At 37.5% G+C, this 18,687-nt stretch overlaps 1 protein-coding gene across 1 annotated transcript in view; it reads right to left on the bottom strand.

The window, feature by feature from the left end:
* The window catches only part of MEIS2 (Meis homeobox 2), a 172,873-nt gene that overhangs the window by 62,968 nt on the left and 91,218 nt on the right, over positions 1–18,687 (bottom strand). The window lies entirely within an intron of this gene.

Raw genomic sequence — 18,687 nt, 5'->3', positions numbered from 1 at the left:
TATGGGGCAAGGAGTGGATTACTTGATGCTTACCTATGACTTAGAGGGGAAAATCATAGTTCATGGCTTCAAGTTTGACTTTTAGATGAATAAAATAAACATAATTAAACTTATTTCCTGCCTGCCTGTTTGCCTCTCCCTTTCCTTCACAAAGAGCTTTTTGGGGAAACCTTATACACCTACTATGCACATAATCAATATGCTCTATCGTGATAGCTAGGAGAAGCTTTTGGAGATCATTAATTCATGCATAACCCCCAGAGAGCTGACTAAGTAGGGTTTGAATAGGCATTAAATTAAATATGCATATGTTTTAAATGCACATCATTCATTATACAGCAAAATGAAACTTTCAGGGGGTTTTGATACTGCTTACAGATCACACCACCTAAACACCCCAAATAAAATTGACTTTCTCCTGGCTGACATTACATTTTAACACAGAAACCTCTTGCACCTCGACTTCAATAATTTTTTTCATATGTTTCCAATACCCTACCTACTATTCTGTAAAAGAAATAATCAGTCATCTAGAATTAGTTTTCTAAGAAGACTGAATATTTAATTTTCCATTATCTACACTTTTAAAAGCAGGCACTGTTTAATGCCATTGACGAATTGACATTTAGCAAAGCAACATCACTTCACAGCAAAAAGGGTTAAACAGACCTGTATTAATATAGAAGTCAAGCTTTTAATATTCTGCAAATATTAACAAAGAAAGATGATAATGTTGAGTTAATATGGGTTAAGGATAAAAAGAAAATAAATTTTTCTGATTGCTAAGTGTTGACACTTTTTTGGCTAGGCCTGCAGCCTTTTCTTGAAGGCTGTGTAATTACAGAAGGCTTTTCCCCTCCTTCCCCCTCCTGCTTCTAGCCCACATTAGTAATGACCCCTTCACTGCTTCAAAAACCACTAATAGTCTTCAGCAAAGGCAAGAAAAATGAACAGGATAAATTGGAATCCACAGTCAGTAATTTGCATCATATGAGACTGCTTTGGCCACTCACACTCATTCCTGGCCATCAATCGTGCGCTGTCAGGTGCTGCACTCTGCCACCATGATAAATATTCCTCCTAACACTCTGATTCGTCCAAACAATGTAATTGTCCTCTATTCTCCTCTTGGTAATGGAGATAATGAATGACTGCACAAACAAGAAGGATTGCTCATCACAGACACAGGGGTGGCTTCAAACCGAAAAGCCCTGAGTACAAATTTTAATTGACTGAAAACACAGGTTGAAAGAAAAGAAATCCTGTCTTCCATTTCCAGGCTTCGAGACAATCACTGCTGAGCCTTCCCCTTCTGGGTTGAGGGGTGGGTTCTTTATCCTCAATGTGGGTCCCCCAAAATGGGTAAAATGAGACTAGAAAATTCTGCATTTGGAAAGCAGCCACAGAAATGCTGTCCAGTATGCGATTCATGGAAAACAACTCCTCACTTTAATTGTGTTTAATCCCAAACTGCGAGGAGCTGCTGTTATGAAAAAAAAAAACCAAAAAACAACAAACTCTTCCAAATGGAAACAGTTCCATCCAGTTAAATACTTATTGTACTGTAAGGAATAGTATGTTTTTAAAATTTCAGTCAAAATATAACCACGCATAAAGTGAATTGCATTCAACAGCACAGAGCTTGATGGAAATCACTGAGCCTACTCAGTGTGATAGCCATCCTGGAGCTATTAAGACATTTGAAAATTGGTACACACAAGATCAACAAACACTTAAAAGCCGAGATCTTATCAAAATTCACCTTGCACAGATGGCTTTTATTATTTCTAATTAAGAGTGAGGGACAATAGCACAACAGCTCTAACTTATTTAAATAATGTTCTACATTTTGGGGAAGATGGAGAGAGAGAGAGAGAAAACTGGTGTTGTTTTCTGTTGATTTTTTCCCCCCCTTCAACATCAGTGATTCTACGGCTTTTATATGTGAAGTGGACTGTTTATCTGAAAGTGTGCTGGCAGACTGCCACCATATTTCTAAGATTAAAGAAAGGATTGAAAACAATCAGCTTTCCGAGGAACTGAAACCACGACAATATGTTTCTAGTTAATTTACAAATACATGTATATATTTAAGGCTAAACTACAGAACCAGAAAATTCCTACTAGTTAGTCTATCACAGGCATTCTTACACTTTATTAGAACAGACATCATATTGAAATAATAAGCATGGGAGGCCTTCATTTCTGCTTTGATCTATATTACTAAATGTCTGACTGGCTCAGATTTAAAATAAACTTTGGTATGTTTGCACTTGAAAACTGGAAAAAGACCACAAGTAATAATTTGTTGTCGGTTTCCATATTATCTTAGTAAAAGTTATAGTTTAGTCTATACACTGCTGGATGCCAGGAGATGTTAGTCCAGTCACCCCTGCAGCTGCTAAACTTTCTGGTAGGAATACATGTCCTCATATGGTTGCAAAGATAAGTCACTTCATCATCACCTAACTACCTGAGATGAATTAAGAGCTTTACCTGCTTTGCAAATCTCTTGCAGGTGAGTGTCATTACAGCCTTAAATGTGCAGGTATGTACTGAAGAAGGGTACCACAGGGCTCCTTTTGCTCTGAACATCTAAGGGCTGGGATTTCATGATCCAAACCTTGCCAAATGTGTGGCAAATGTGAAGGCAAGACTTCAAGATGTCTAATGGCTTTTCAGCATTGTCCTGTGTAATTTAAAGTGGGTGGGTTTTTTCCTGTGTAAATGTGGTCAATTTGCTTCTAAAAAATTAAATGACAATTATGCCCAGCATAGCTGGATTTGGTAGTAGACTTGAGAGTTTATATATATGTAGGTAATAATTTTACTCAGACAGAGGTACAGGTTGTAGAATTTCATATAAGATTAGTTTATTTTCTTATTTAGAAAGGTATATTCAGAGGAAGGACCACAGAGTGGGGCTTCTAATAGGGAGAATCTAAATTATTCACCCTTAAAAAGCATAATGAGTACAAAATGCTAGGGATTGTTTCAAAAGGCAGGATTAAAGAATACACTGACATCCTTTAACTTTTCTCAGCCTATTAAAAGCATTCCTTAATTGTCTGTTTAAATGTTAATCTAAGTAACAAATGAGTTAACAGTCATAAAAAAAGAAAGAGCTTTGAAAATCTCACCACCTCTAAAAATTCCCATTCTACTGAGACTATCTCATCACTTTATTGCCAAGGTAACCATGGGTATCTCTTGAACTCTTCCATGCAACTGGATGGTCAAATAGCAGTGCCTCGGTTGCCTATTTGTGTGTGATCAAGCCAAGCGTCAGACGATGAACTGAGCTCCAAAATAGGTGCACTTCTGCTTGGCTGTGAGACTCCAACTCTTTCAGGAAGCAGAAAAAGCACTTGCATTCCAGAATTTTCAACATTCAACAGCAAAAGAAAGTGCTGTGAGCCCATTCCCCTGACAGACTATGCTTTGGAAGGCTACATTTGAATCATCATCCTAGTTACCTAAGGTGTCACCTATCCTGTCACACAGAAACCTTTTTAATGTCTTAACTATGCAAAGCCACTCTAAATGGTGAGGGAGAAGAGGGACTTGCACATAAAGTACCACAGAACCAAGGTTACTATATGTGCTTTTAAGAAAGATTGAATGTATCTCCTGAACCAAAACCTTTTCAAACTTTGATCAAATCTTAGCCATTAGATCTAGATCTTTTAGAATAATTATCCTTCTCTGTTATTTACGTCCATGCTGCCAGACACATTGTAATGGTTCTCATGCACTTATGCCGACATTCTGAGCAGAAAGGCTGTTGTCATTTCCCTGTTAATTCCCAGAGAAGACAGCTCATGTTAAAAATGGTGAACACCTAATAAATTACCTGGACAGACAGACTGGGCTGGAGAATCACAGTTGTTGTGGAAGCTCTAACAAAAAACACCCCAGCACCCAGTAGCCCTGGTTCCTCCCTATCAATAAAGTGTTGCCATACTTAACTGTTGGATAGTGTAGAACTGACTTGAGCCATGTTCTGCTAGTTGAACTAGCAGAAATTAAAAAGCAAAGATGGAAAAGATATGGAACAAGGGCATAAATACCATATTCCTATCTCTACCATATTCCTCACTCTTACTTGTCTGAAGAACAAAAGACCAGGAGGACCCACTTTTCTGTGCTTTTCCACTTTAAAGACATCAGGTAACACATTCAAAGAGACAAGCTGATGTGCTAAGGAAGTTCAATATACATGAGAGGGTTGCTGATGACATATGGCTGCTTTTAGACACAACAGAAAAGAAGATGACCAGATGTGTGGTTTGCAAAATGAAAGCTTGAGAAGCACATTTAGAGGGAAAAAAAAATAGATGTTCTAAGGAAGGAAAGAAAGATGATTAATAAAGTAATATGCAGTATTGTGGTAGAAAAAATTCCTTTCATTACAATGGAAACAGAACAATGACAGAAAACCATATTCTTTGGTGCTGTAAGAAGAAAAACAATTTTTAATCTCATACAAAATTTTCCTCCTTAAAATTTTCCTTGAAGTAAATTAAAAGGAGAGTAAGCAGCCTGTACAGTGATTTTGAAAACTGGGACTATGCACATGGACAAGAAGGGTGGCAATAAGCATTAGCACACATCAAGTACAATTTGGCTCTATTTTCTGTGAAGAACTGCAGTTTCTGATGAAAACATTAATATATTACTCTTGTCCCAATTTCTTGCAAAGCTATCAAACATTTCAGGTGTTTTGACACATAAGAATAAACAGACACTTTGGCTCTGGCCTTTTAATTCTGAATTTTCAGGCAGTGAGTTCCCTGAAAGCAGGATAAATACTGAAATGATCTGACATGATGAATGGAGAAAAGAATCTATGGAGAAAATGGAAGAATATCTGATGGAGATGGTAGGAAGGTTCATGGTAAACTTCTTAACGTAGCAAAAATGTTAAAAAATCCAAACAAATAAAACAACAAAAAAGAAAATGCAGTAATAACTGCACTACAAGAAAATTCTATGGTTGTTATTCATAAGAGTCTAAAGCCAGCTGAAAATATTTCTGTTGCAGCTGAAGGGTAGAATGAATTACAGAGGAGATACTCAAAGTTTGACTTAAATTTTGCTGACAGATTAAAAAGAGGTAAAATTGGTAGCTATGGAAAAGATTAAATGATTGAAAATATTTTAAAAATGCATTTTAGGTAACAAGAAAGTACTGGAGAGAGAGGAACAGTGATATTGGACCAATGGGTTTTCAGGTCAGTCTCCAGACATAAAGCACAATGCGTGGTAATAAAACCAAACAGTATTACAGCAATTTTCCTCTCCTAGATATTATATGCAATCTTTTAGATGTTTGGATATAAAATCCTATTTTCATTGAGTCAGTAAGAGTTTTGCCATTATATTCCTTAGAATTTGATTTGAAGCCTAATTTAAGAAACTTAACCTTTCAGTAAACATACCAAAATGTTCCTTTAAGCTTCTGAAATACAAAATCCATATTTCAGACAAATTTTTAAGAGTTTTCTGTAATATCTTACAACTATTGTGGGAAAAGACTACAAAAACAATATGGAATGCATATTAAAACAAATTTCTAAACCCCAACAAGAACTAAAATTAAAGACAATATTTGAAGACCAAAATCTTCAATGAAGATTAGAGAGTATTTCAAACCACTAAAAATCAGTATGGTAAAATAGTCTCAGAAGTAATGAAGTCAAACAAAATAAAAATACTGCAATGCTGAAGTAAAGGTCATAGTGAGAAGGTCTTAAAGTGATGAACAAAGTTAAGCTGTAAGACAGAAAGATTACTTCTAAATAGTTCCCTCTCTTATTTAGAATGAAGAATCTCGTCAAGTTCTGCTTTGTTAATCTCTTGAGAAGAGACCCGGAGCAAATATGGGTGGTGAGAACACTTTACTTAATGCCAGTTAAGAAAATAATCAGTGCTACTAAAAAGAGTGCCCCTTTTGTTAATATGAGGAGGTAAAGCTGTGTCCCTTTTAATGGCTTGGCAAAATGGAAATGTCTGGTGAACCCTGGATTATTCTCAAAATGTGAATCTTTACATATTGGCAGACTTATCAGAAATCTCTATTTATGCTAAAGATCAGTCCCACCAACACAATTTGGATGCAAATATCCACTCCTGACCCTATACAGTCACCAGTTTTGAGGTAAGGTATTCCAAATAAGGGCTGTTGTAAATAGCAGATCCAGGTACGTGACAGCTCTCAAATTTTGCATTTATTCATTTCCACAGTGTTTTTTCATGATTACCTAAATTATTGGCTATGACTGAGGCAGACGATAATTTAATACAATATCTTTTTTATTTAGCCTTTTTGATTTGGAGTAGGAATTTGTGAATTACATGGACATGTTTAGGAATGGAAACAGCATGAAATATTAAACAGTGGTACTCACACAGTACAGTTACAACTGTCTTTGATGGTTAAGCTATCTTACAGAACAATTATTTTTTCAAGATTGGATGAGCTAAAGAATCTCAGATTATATGTTTGAAAAGTTCAGGACCACATAAGGATTGTCACAATTCTGGGCCCAAACAATCCCAGTGCTCCGCTTTGCAGTACACTCAGGGAATCACTTCCTACAGGGCTGATTTAATTGAATTTGAACCCCTGTCTAACCTATGGAGCTGGTTCTTTTTTGATTGCCCTAAACCAAATTCTTACAGAAAATGGTTTACAAATGCATTATGAAAGAATGCAGGGTTCACAAAGCCATAAAGATAAAGCCCAGTTTCATTTTTTTTCTGCACTGTAGACAGGATTTACAATTGACAGGGAAAAACCCCATGTTCACGATGAATGATAATGGGTAAGGAACTAGTATATTCAATCAGTAGCTGGCTTCTGATAGCTGGGATAGAGAATTGCATAAATCAAGGATTCAAGGAAACACAGAATAGGGATAATATAACATGTAAATGAGAACAAACATGGCCGAGAAAAGATTAAATACCTTACATACCCAAGAAGCAGAAATATTTTCTTAATTATTTCAAAGGAAAGAAAGACTCAGAATTAATCTGATCTAAACATATGAAACCCAAGAAGCATGAGTGTTAAATAGATCATCATCGTGTAAAAGAGTATGTAACATATTGTGGACTATTTAGTGAAGTATCCATTGCTGAATGTCCAGAAAAGTTTTCTTAACTTCAGCAATACATTGCAAAGCCTAATTTAATGAGGAAGGCAACATGGATTTATGACAGCAAGGTCTTTCTTAATTAACTTCCTAGTGTTATTAAATAATGTTATCACCAGAGCAGAGGAATGGAAATGCCACAGATATTATCTCTTTCAGTTTTATTACAGCACTTGATATAATTTCAGATTAGAGACTATAAAGTAGAAAAATGTCTCATAAACAAGTAACAATAAGTGGTGGGTTAAGCTGTGAAGAGTGAGGAGACTCTTTGCACCTTTATATGTAATTGAGTTAAGCAACAATATTAGATAAAGCTAGAAATACAAAAGATTCATGCACTGTTAGGCATGAAAAGTATGCTAAAGGGCCAACCTACCACCCGACAAAGGCAACAGAAGTTCTCTGAAGACTTCAATGGAAGCTGAATTGTAAATTTATTAGCCTTTACTGATTAATATAGAAAGCCTTTTTTCTTGAGATGCAGATGCTGTTACATAAATTGTGAAAAAATGGTGTAAAAAGTTGCAATCAATGTTTTCTGATATTGTAATATGTACATATTTGTATCGTACATGAGTGAAAAGTATCAATAAGCACAAAAATGTGTATTGTTATCTGCCTCACCACCACCTTGCTAGATCAAAGTTCAAGCTTTGTTAGAGGTCTCTAGTTTAATCCACAATCCTTCAGGTTCTGCTGTTTTGAGGATTTTTTGGCTCATCTTTTGCTTTTGCTTTAATTTGGAGCTATTGTGCACCCACAAAATCAACAAAGTTCAATAGAACATCTTAATTTTTCACTTCACTACACCGGTGGAGTAAGCAGGGTGAATCAGAAATGTGATACTAAACTCTCTGAAGCCTGTAGAACATAGACACAGGTTAAGTCACAAGTATGGAATTATTTGATGTGAATTAGGTACTGATACTGCAGAAATTGCTATATATCTATCATAAAAGAAAAGCTAGGCTATCCAGAACTAATGTCTTCAGCACCAAAACTTACAAACCAAGAGAATGATGCAACTGACTTGGAAAACTAATGATTGAATCTATGTTGTGTTAGAAACAGAAAGTTAGATTTTTAAAACATTTTCTGTGCCACATTCTGGCAGTGATACTTGCACAGCGCTATTAAGCAGCACTTTACTCCATCTGGGACTCCTTTGAGTTTCATTGGGTTACACACAGAATAAAACACTAATCAGTACAAGTAAGGTCTGGCTCTGGGTTTGGCTCATAGACAGAGGACTGGAGAGAGAACTTTGTTTTGGTTAGTCTCTGAGTAGGAGACTTTGAATTTCCTTTTTACCTAAGCTACATCTGCTGAGCTAGTTTATTACAAAAGAAATGGGAACTATGGCAATACATAGCTCCAAGTGTCTCCCATTCATACCATAAATATGTGAGGCCATGGCTCTGGGCAAGCTTTTCAACACATTCAGTAGCAGGATTTGATAGAATGCAACAGCTAACTCTCATTGCACCTCTTAATTTGCTTGCTGGAACTTGGCAATTTACCTTTCAAGAGCCACAGACCAAGTGGATATCTGTTTGGCACACACAAAAGTTCTTTTCAGGGATCTAGTGAAAGGGTAAGGTATGGACTGCAGCTTAATGAAGTTATAAGCTAGTGACATATCTTGCCAGAAAATATTCATGGTGTACTAAAAAGAAAGAAGACTAGTCATCACAAAATAAAGGTTTATATTTTAATTTTTAATGTACATAGTTTAATTTGTATTTAACTGCTTTTATACATACATATGTATATGTATGCACAAACACGCAGAGAGTGCAAAGCAAAGGCAATGTCTGCAACAACTTTGGTAGTACAAAGACACCACATTAATAGTGAAACTCTGAACCATTCAGAGTTAAGGCCAGGTTTATTGAGGAGTTCATCTGAGTTTTGGCAAATGTTGTAAGAGTTTTGGTTGTAGTGCTGCAATGGATGCTTTCATGTGGCAACTAGGTGAAACTGCTGTGGTTCAGGCTAAGTCTCGCACTACATCTGAACCCAAAACCTCAAAAATTAACTCTAAGCCATGAACATACATAAATTTACAAACATTTCCAAAATTCTGTAGAGGGAAACTGCAGCTCAGGTCTTCAAAGGATACCTACTTTCCAAAGCACATGTAGATTTTTTGCTATTTTCCGAGTGAGTCCAGAAAAGAAGACTATTTGCTCTCCTCTTCCTGGAAAGGCCTCTTATCTGTGTCTAATTACAGCAAGTTGGCAATTCCTGCTCTGGCAACCTGTGCACAGGGTTTTGAAATTCCTGCAGAACCAAAACCTGGAGACTTGTCTCTTTGAGGAGACAAGACCTTGTAACAGGTGATAGGAAGTAATAAGGGGATGTTAGTAGCCGGCATTGATAAATTCCACTACCAGTGACTGTTATGAGTTTAGAGCAGAAATCATGAAGTTTTATGGTTTTGGGAGTGGGAGGTCGAGGGCTTTGAATTGAAATGGCCCTTTTGGACAAGGATTTCTAGAATATAGGTCTAAAAAAATAAAGCATCTGAAAAAGCATTATGTCTGATTCAAAGCATTTACTAGTGCTCATGCCTCTTCTTTAAAGTGTTATCATTATGATTATATTTAAATTTAATCAGCTTCTGAAGGGCAGCTCAGGTATGTGAGATGAGAGGGCAAGCACATGGAAGAGGAAGTAGATTTGCAAAGTGTTTTTAAGGACAGGAAAAATAGGGGTACTGATGCAGCAAGACCTAGGCTTTATTTTGATAAAGGATTTAACTCAATCTCAGGAAGATAACTTGAAAGAGAAAAGTGAATCTGGGGAAGTCAGAGTAAGAGGTAGCTGAGGAGCAGAGAAGGGAGTGTGGGTGTCAGGAAGCCCCACAGCCAGAGGGACAGAGAGGCTGGTTTTCAGCAGGGCTGAGGTGGGAAAGGAAGTATTATAAAATCACATTAGGGTTTGACCAACAGCTGGGCATCTCTGGTTTGTTTTAGAGTTCCTCTGCAGAGTTTGAATTAATTTATTTATAAGCTTCAGATTTTATAAAGTATTAAAAGGCCTCAGGAAATTCTTGCAGGTGGTTTATAATCTCAGTTATTTGGGTCTTGCACATTTTTTCCATTTCTGTTTGTATTTGCACAACTTGCCAGTAGTCTTAGGTGCAACAATATATACTGCACATTGATGTTCTGCCTACCACTTCCACTGAGCACAATATGCTATCTCCCTAGGCTTGAAATGGAAAAAGCATGAAAACACAGATACATGCACAACACATCACATACTTAGGAAACATCAATGCTTAGGAAACATTAGATAGCAACATCTGCCATAGATCTGTAACATTTAAAAAATATTTACTAGCTAAGTGTTAAAAGAATGTATAATATTTACACATAGAAAGTCTTAATCCAAAGTGGTTTTTTTTTCAGAAGTCTGTACTGTTTTGCTATGTGGCAGGTGCCCTGAGCTACCATCAATCTGGAAAGAAGCAAGTGTTTGGTGCCACCATAGAACCATTTGGGAACCTAAAGACAAAGCTATGTATGATTAAAGAGAATATGAGCTAGGTGGTTAATTCATCTGATTTCACTGGGAGCTAGGCATGCAATTTATTTAGTTACTTTTGACAATTTCAAAAGTTTTCATTTGCATATTTAGTTACCTGAATGTATTTAAGATCTGGCTTAATAGAACCTGTTGACCTTTCCATTAAAGGTTGGATGCCCTCCCCAGAGACCACCTGCTGAACATCCCGAGCATAACTATCCATTACCACTAAGTGCAAATAATCTCTGTCAGTGTTTTGGGAGCTCGTGGAGCCCCCACAAACTCTTAAGGAATTAGGTAACTCAAACTTAAAGCCAAGTATTTTACTTGATCTTTTACTGCCCATTTCTTCTGGGTAGCTTTTTAATAAAATCTTACAATCAATAAAATATATTTATAACAAAGTACCACACTCCTACCAACAATCTGCGAGCTGGTGCATACACTTCACGGCTTATAAACTGACACACTGTAATAGCTGCACAGTTTTTAGCAGCTGTCTCTCACACCATGTGTCCTGCCCAAGTAGAGACTGAGATTCAGACATGGTGTTCAAACACTGGGATTATCCTGTAATTTTCTGAATAGATGGCAACCATATGATAATTAATTCCCTAAAACCAAGCAGGGAGAAACAGCTGAAGAGGGGAAGGTTTTTTACATTGCAAAGAAGATGCAATACCCAGGGGGCTTTCAGATATTCTGGACGTGGGTATAGACATGATAAGAACTTCAATAGTAAACAGATAAATTGATATTCTGTTCCTACCCACACTTCAGTTTTGGAAATGATATGTGACTTCCATAACAAACAGCAGGTGAATATGTACATCCATCCTTATACTTGACTCTAAATGTATTTCTGAAAAAAAGGAGTCGAGAAATCTGAATTCTGTACTGATTTTAAAGAATTAATCCTCTTCTTTCTTTTTACCTGAATGAGGTTAAAAATCCTCTCCTGTAAACTGCAGAAAGAACTCTTAGAGCCTGGCCTTCTACCTCAATCCATTCCACACAGAAATAGTGGCATGCTTTTGAAATTATTTTTTCAGCCTTAAAAATCCTATTCTTTCCATCTCTGTGATTAACTTGGCTCTACTGGCTCTGCAAAGTAAGTTGATAGGACAGGAGGTCAGTCATCCCAAATGCAGTCACCAAAAGCTATCACAGACCCTGTTAAATGGTTTCAGCTCCGTACCTTAAACGGAGGGGAAGAAGCAAGATTTTGTCCTTTACTCAGAAGCAATACTAAGATGGTGCAATTTGCATCTCTTAAATGCAGGAACAAAAGTTTTGAGTAATCTTAATCTATATGCTGTTTTCTTGGCTTTCTAGCCAGAGTTGAGTTGGCTCATCCAGTTATTGGAAGTAAGAACTGACTCTCAGTAAATCACTTGATTTGCATAACATACCTGCTTTTTACAAACAGTGATTTCTTCAACAAAATCTTAACAAGTTGACTTATTCTTTCTTTTATTCCACTTCTTGATAGTACATAGTGGTGAATTGGCAGATCTCCTTTACAAGATTTAAAATTTTCATATTCTGTTGGAATTCAGAGGAACAGTTGAATGTGCTCTTAGCGTTACAAAAGACTTGTGCCATTTTCATGTTTAGCTTGAGAAACTTGCCAGTAAATTAAGTTGAAGAATTACCATAACTTAATATTTGTGTGTATTTAGAGTACTTTCCAGACAGGAATCTTAAATGTCTTCATGAATGTTAAGGAATACAAGCAGTGAAAACCTTACTACATCACTCCCTGGAAGAAGAAAGCAAGAAAGGAAAAAAGAAGCTGATTTTGAGTGGATAAAGGGAGACCTAGAGATACCATGTTCCTAACCCAATGTCATTTGAGAGGAAAAATACACAGCTGATGACAGAGCCCAGGGATGAGCTTACAGAGTATAGCAGTAGGTTTCTGCATCAAGAAAAGACACCTCAATCAGCAACCAGATTTTTAAAAGCACAGTCAAAACCCTCTAGTTCTATAAGACAGGCACTTAAGATCTATGACTGATGAATGAATGATGATATTTCTCCAAGTACAAAAGGAAATACTTGTATTTTGTTTGAGTACAAAATAATTCCTGGAATAATCAAACAGAAACAGTTAGGTCATGTTGGAAGGACTGACATTATGTCTGATTTTCAAAGAAGTTTTAGGTTTAGGGGTGCTAATACCATCGAAACAAAATAAGAAATGGGTGTCAAATGGCCTCCCTGAGGCCTCATTGAAATTCTCAGCTCATATCACTGCAACTGATTGCACAGAAACACAAATTAAAATGGGATTTAATTCTATCGTGTATGTATGTTCATTTTTTTACTGCTACCATTCATTCATTGCTTTTTTTTAAATGCACCTTTCATCCAGTGATTTACAGTAATAAAACAACCACAGAGAAAACATTCTTCCTTCCATACCCCCCAAAATCCTAAAATTTTTAAAAGTAATAATAAGCAATGGACCGTCACATCAAGTGCCTTGAATTGACACCGTTTCTTTGCCAATTTAAAACTAGCTGAGTACATGGCCTCCCATCTTCTAGTGTTTTCTGAGGTTATTCTCAGCAGCACCTGCACAGTAAATAAAGGTAAAAGTGCAACAAAATAGACTCAGACATATCAGCGAATGAGGAGCTCTGCTTCCCATATACATTAGTGAACTTTTCTCCTGACAAACAGGCTATCACCGTATAATGGGCTTTTCCTGAAGTTTACTGCGGCACTGTTTATAATAACATTGCATCCAGCCTGCCTTGTTGGTACTTTTGCATTGCAGGGTAACAGTTCTGAGGTGGCAGCAAACAGCTTCCGTGCTTGTGTCAGGAGAAATAAAACTGTTATTATTTCATACACTTCAGAGGCCACACTCGAACTCAGCAGCTCTGCAGAGCTGTTGTGAACAGAAAGCTCTGCTGTAGAACACCGGGCTGCCCCCTCAACAATAAACCGTCTTCTCTCCCCTCCGTGTTTGGCTTCCCGCCAGTTGCCCATTTGCTTTACACCATCAATTTATATTCACTGAGATGGTGTAAGGTTCTAGAACAGCACTGATTATCAAATCTGCCTGCCAAACATATGAGCAGTAAAAGCTGGTCTTCCAGAGTCCTACATGTATCATCCAAGGGCCCCATCCTGCAAGCTCCCCCGACAGGGAGCAGTGCTCAGATCAGCCAAAGTCAACGCAGCCCTGCATTCACAGCAGCAAATGCCGCTGCTAGGAAAAAGTGCTAGTGGGCTGAAGTCCTCGATGGCTTGGCTTTCCCGCACAGAGTTTTAAAGGAGTGATTTTCAATAACCCCACCGTGGCATAAGCCCTGGCGGAGTCGTCGGAGAGAGCTCGTAGCTTTTGTCACATATTTTGATTACTATTTCGTTCAGCAGCAATTTGCCAGATGATACTATCTCTTCTGGTATATGTGACGCAGTTTTTACAAAGCCTTTAGAACAGCCATGCAGTCACTCATTCCTTGCTAATCCCAAAAGCTGAAAAGCCAAAAAGCTCTCGCCTTCTTACCCTCTCCCTCATCCAAAATCAATCCAACATCAGAGCTCAAAAAAAGTTAAAAATTTTGACAGTTTAGAAAAAGACTTTAAAAGGACTACACAGGATGATCTTTATTTGCCTTTAAAGTCTAAAAAGCATGCAATTCTGGCTTCCAAACTTTCTACTTAATCATGAGGTCTAGGAATTCACTCATTTAAATGGAAGCTTATATTCTCAGAGGAAAGAAAAAACAATATTTACAGCTGGGATGGTTCTTTAGAAAGACACCAAATGTCATGAGAGCAGCATTCAGGAGGACTGAAAACACTGCATTAACAATGGATTTTAGCAAATTAATTAGCCTTGCCCATTTTAATTTATCTTTCACAATGCTCTAAGCTTGTGAGAATCAGCCACAATGGGTTTTGTTCATAAGTTACTTTGCATCTAAAAAGAATTAGAATATTTCATGCTTGCTTTTCCGTGTGGTCATATATTGGCAATCCTAATTTGAATCCTTTCACCTCATGTGCAATTAGTTCTCACTGAAGCCAACAGACGTCACCCATACGTAAGGAAAGTGGGACGGATCTTTAATGAGTGGGAAGTAAATGTAACAATGAAATAGCTAATGAAGAGGTTTTACAGAAACAATACAGCTTTCTGGATTTGAAGCAAACCGGCAGAGATAAATACATCTACCTACTCTTTACTTAAGGGCTATAATACTGGGCTCTCTTTATGCATTCAAAAGTATGCATGCGTTTTCCAAATGCTTCCTAGCTATATTAATCACATCTCAATCCTAAAATGAACTCTGTGCAAGAAGACTTATGCACATCCATAGTGTTATCTGGAAGATTACAGCCTTTATTGCTGACTATTTGTAAATAAGGATAAAAGTCAGCGTAGGCATCTCTTCAAATGCAGCTTTAAAATACCATATGTCCTTATGCTTGTGTTATGTGATGAAACCTGACAGATCAAAGGACCAGATTTCCCACTCTACATTGATTATTTACTATCATTCATTTTCATGCATTTTAATATGTGGTATCTACATTTAGGTTCTTGAGAGCCAGAGAGAATTCAAGCTGCAATACTTGGATCCAGACTCTGAACTTCACATAGCTTGGGGATCTGGCATTTTGGTTCAGCTTTTCCATTATGTAAACAACAATGTATGTCAGATGAAGTCCACACTGTCTTCAAGCCTGCTCAAGCTGTCTTACCCCTTTTCTCTCTCCAATATATTCACCTTTTCCCCCTCAAAAAAGGAAAAAAAAAATCATTTCACGGCTAGAAATTCATAACAGATTTTGACTGCAGGCATCAATCCTTCAAATCACTTTGTAAGTCAGTGGCAGGCCATGTTGTCTTTCTAAACATAAACTAACAGAGTGACCTGATAGAGACAACAACAGGGCTTCTGACACTTCTTTTATTGCCCACTCATAAATTCATAAAGGGATGTATACTATCACCAATTGGTAAGTTTGCTAGATAAACATCAACACCAATTTAATGGCTTGTGTACACGTTGTAAAAGAGAGAATCTGTATACAAAGAAATCAGATAAATCAAACATGAGATGAGTCTTAAAGGAAAGCAATTAAAGCTTTAAGGTAAAGTTGCTGAGGGAAGGCCCTGTATCACATTTTAGTGTATAATAGAAAATGTGTTAACATGGAGTACAGTATGTGAAATTAAATTAATTAGTAATATAAAACACTTCTAAAGCAGCATGTCCATTGACAGATAAATAGATTAAACATAAGAGATAAATAACCCATTCAGAGATCTCAGCTCTTTCTTTTTATCAAAGAGAAGAAATGAAAAAGGAAATCAAACTTCCTAAAATACAGAGGTGATAAAAGCATAGCTAAAATAGACATTTTAAAGCCGACTTGTTCGCCCCAGGCTAGTGATTGAAAAGAAAAAGCATAGCCGGACCATAAAAAACCTATTGGACCATATTTCATTTGCTATAGTATATTTAAATGTTTCACTGCACACCAATTTAAATCTAGTGCCTTATAGGCTAGTATAAAATACCTCAAGCTGTACTACTTTCTGGGTAACTGTAAAGAACCTTTCTTTGAGAGAGACTTCTTACAGACACCTCACATAGCCTTTCTCAGAGTTAGAAATATACTTAAGGCTAAATGGGAAGTTTTTTCTGCTTCTTTCCCCCCCCCCAACCCAAACAAACACACAATCTTCTGTTAGGATTAAGGGCTGCTAGCACAATACAGACTGGAACAAGAGGAGGTCCCAGAGCCCACATACAAAAGCTTAACATGTTCTCTAAATTCCAGACAAGGCATTTGTACCATGCACAGCTCTCCATGTAAAGCCCAGTCTGGGAATGTCTACTTGTATTTTCTGGCATGCAATTCAAGGAATCATTAAATTAATTGCATATAAAATCCATACCTGCCTGTTACTCTTCACTGATTGCTTCTGTGTATCTCTCTTCTAAGCTTCTACCAATTTCCCAAAAAACTTTTCCAGTTTCACATGTGAGGGCAACATACAGTTGAGTAGTTCCCTCATTCCAGTTTGCCTGATGAAAGAATCCTGTAGCACAGAACCTGGGACAATACTACTTCCCTCAGGTTATACTGTGGTCACTTCCCAGCTGAACATCTCTCCTTTCTGAGGTCTTTTGTAACTTTTCTGGGATCCCCATGGACACACAAAGCACTTTCAAATTACAAGGACATCTTTGGTGGTCCAGTCTCTAATTCAAGGACTTCAGGCCTGTGGAACCCAGTATGCTGAAGTGTCGTTTGTTCCCCACCACCTGAATTAGGTGAGCAGTGCAAAAGTTACTGTGTGAATTGACAATCACCTTGATGCCTATTCCAGTGTGGAACTTGTTACCCAGAGGAAAGTAAGTTTTGTTTTGGTGAAAGTAGGCTTCTTTCCCACAGCAATAGGAGCCTAGATGTTAGCCATCATAATACAAAATGCTTTTAAATCCTCCCTATGGGAAATGTATTATCCACCCTTTCTGTAAAAGAGGAGTGGGGGATAGGATGTAAAGGTAAGTATTCTAGATATATGTCAAAATGAGCTGTTTCTCCAGCAGCCTCAAGAATGTGCATCACTGCTTTAATACAAAAGAATTTGTGTTAGCTAGATTTTTCTGGGCACAACAGAAAAAATATAACCTGTAGCTCTTTTGTAAAGCAGAATGCAAAGGCAGTACTCACCGGCTGGAAATTCTGACACTGCAGAGGGGCACTTGGTCAGGATATTATGAAAAAGCAGAAGTTAGTAACACATCCAGGGGTGAAGAGAGAGGGCACAGGGCATACTTTGAATGAGTAAATCACATTAAACTCTACAACTCAAATTTTAAAAACATTTTGAGCAAGTTAGAGACAGAAATTAAAGCTGCCCTGAAGCAACTTTAGTTTATGTCACTGGGTGATTTGCTGTCACTAGGTAACTGCCAAAGCCTCACTACATTTGGCAGCACCACAGAAGCAAACCTCCCATACAGGCAAATCACTCACTAGTAATACCTGCACTGAATTAACCTGTGTAAGAATTTAAATATGAGGAGTGCATTTAAAGACAAATTCTATCCTCATGAGCAGTGCTACAAATCTACAGCAACTTACTACCAGTCCCTCTCTTCCTAATTTCTGGACAAGGACTCCTAAAATTTGACCTTTTCATTTATTTTAGACAGAACAGGTATTCCTCTTGTATGACAGTATTTCCATTTGCTAAACTTTGCTTTCTAAATTGATATTTAGTTGGCAGAATGTTTGCCTAAGCCTCGATTATTTTGGAAAGTTTTAGCAAAAATGATTCAGCCATTTCTGAAAATGAAATTAAAGAAAAATATTGGTATGTTGTTTCTTGCTATATTTAATTGAGAAGAATGTGCTTTGGAACAGAAGCATAACATTTGGAGAAGGGATGGCCCTGCTCTTGGGGATGTGCCTTTTGCCATCTCTTTGAAAATCCACCCACATTTGGCCAAGCTATAAACCTTTGAAAATTTTCAATTAGCACTAGTTTAGTAAAGACATTTAAGAGTTTGTCAGCTAAATACTTCAAAGACTCCATCTGTACTGAACATGCTCCAGCCTGTACATGCTGGCATCTGCAGCACCCCCCACAGAAAAAGGGAGTGTGCACTGCTCCAGCTCTGAGCAGGACTTCCTTTGCAATGGTCCTTCTCCATTGCTCTTCACCTTCCTGGGCCAGGGGCTGCACACAGGCTGCTGTCACCTGTTTCCTCTCTGTCCCACATCTCTGTGGCAAGAGGGACTACAGGGGACTAACCTAAAGCTGTGTGGAATTTTTCTTTTAATTTTTACCACCAAGGTCTGCCATTACAAAAACCCTTCAAAGGAGTGCATCGTGGGAGGCTCCTTCTTTGCAATGAAATGGGAGCTAAGTCAGGTCCCAGCTCTTCAACCAGCCTCCATCACCCATCTCACCAGCCCTGAGATTTCTTTTTCCTTCATCATTTCC

The sequence above is a fragment of the Parus major genome, chromosome 5, assembly GCF_001522545.3.
Source record: "Parus major isolate Abel chromosome 5, Parus_major1.1, whole genome shotgun sequence".
Classification (NCBI taxonomy): domain Eukaryota; kingdom Metazoa; phylum Chordata; class Aves; order Passeriformes; family Paridae; genus Parus; species Parus major.
Note: the sequence above shows the minus strand (reverse complement) of the source record. Positions and strands in the feature narration are given on the sequence as shown.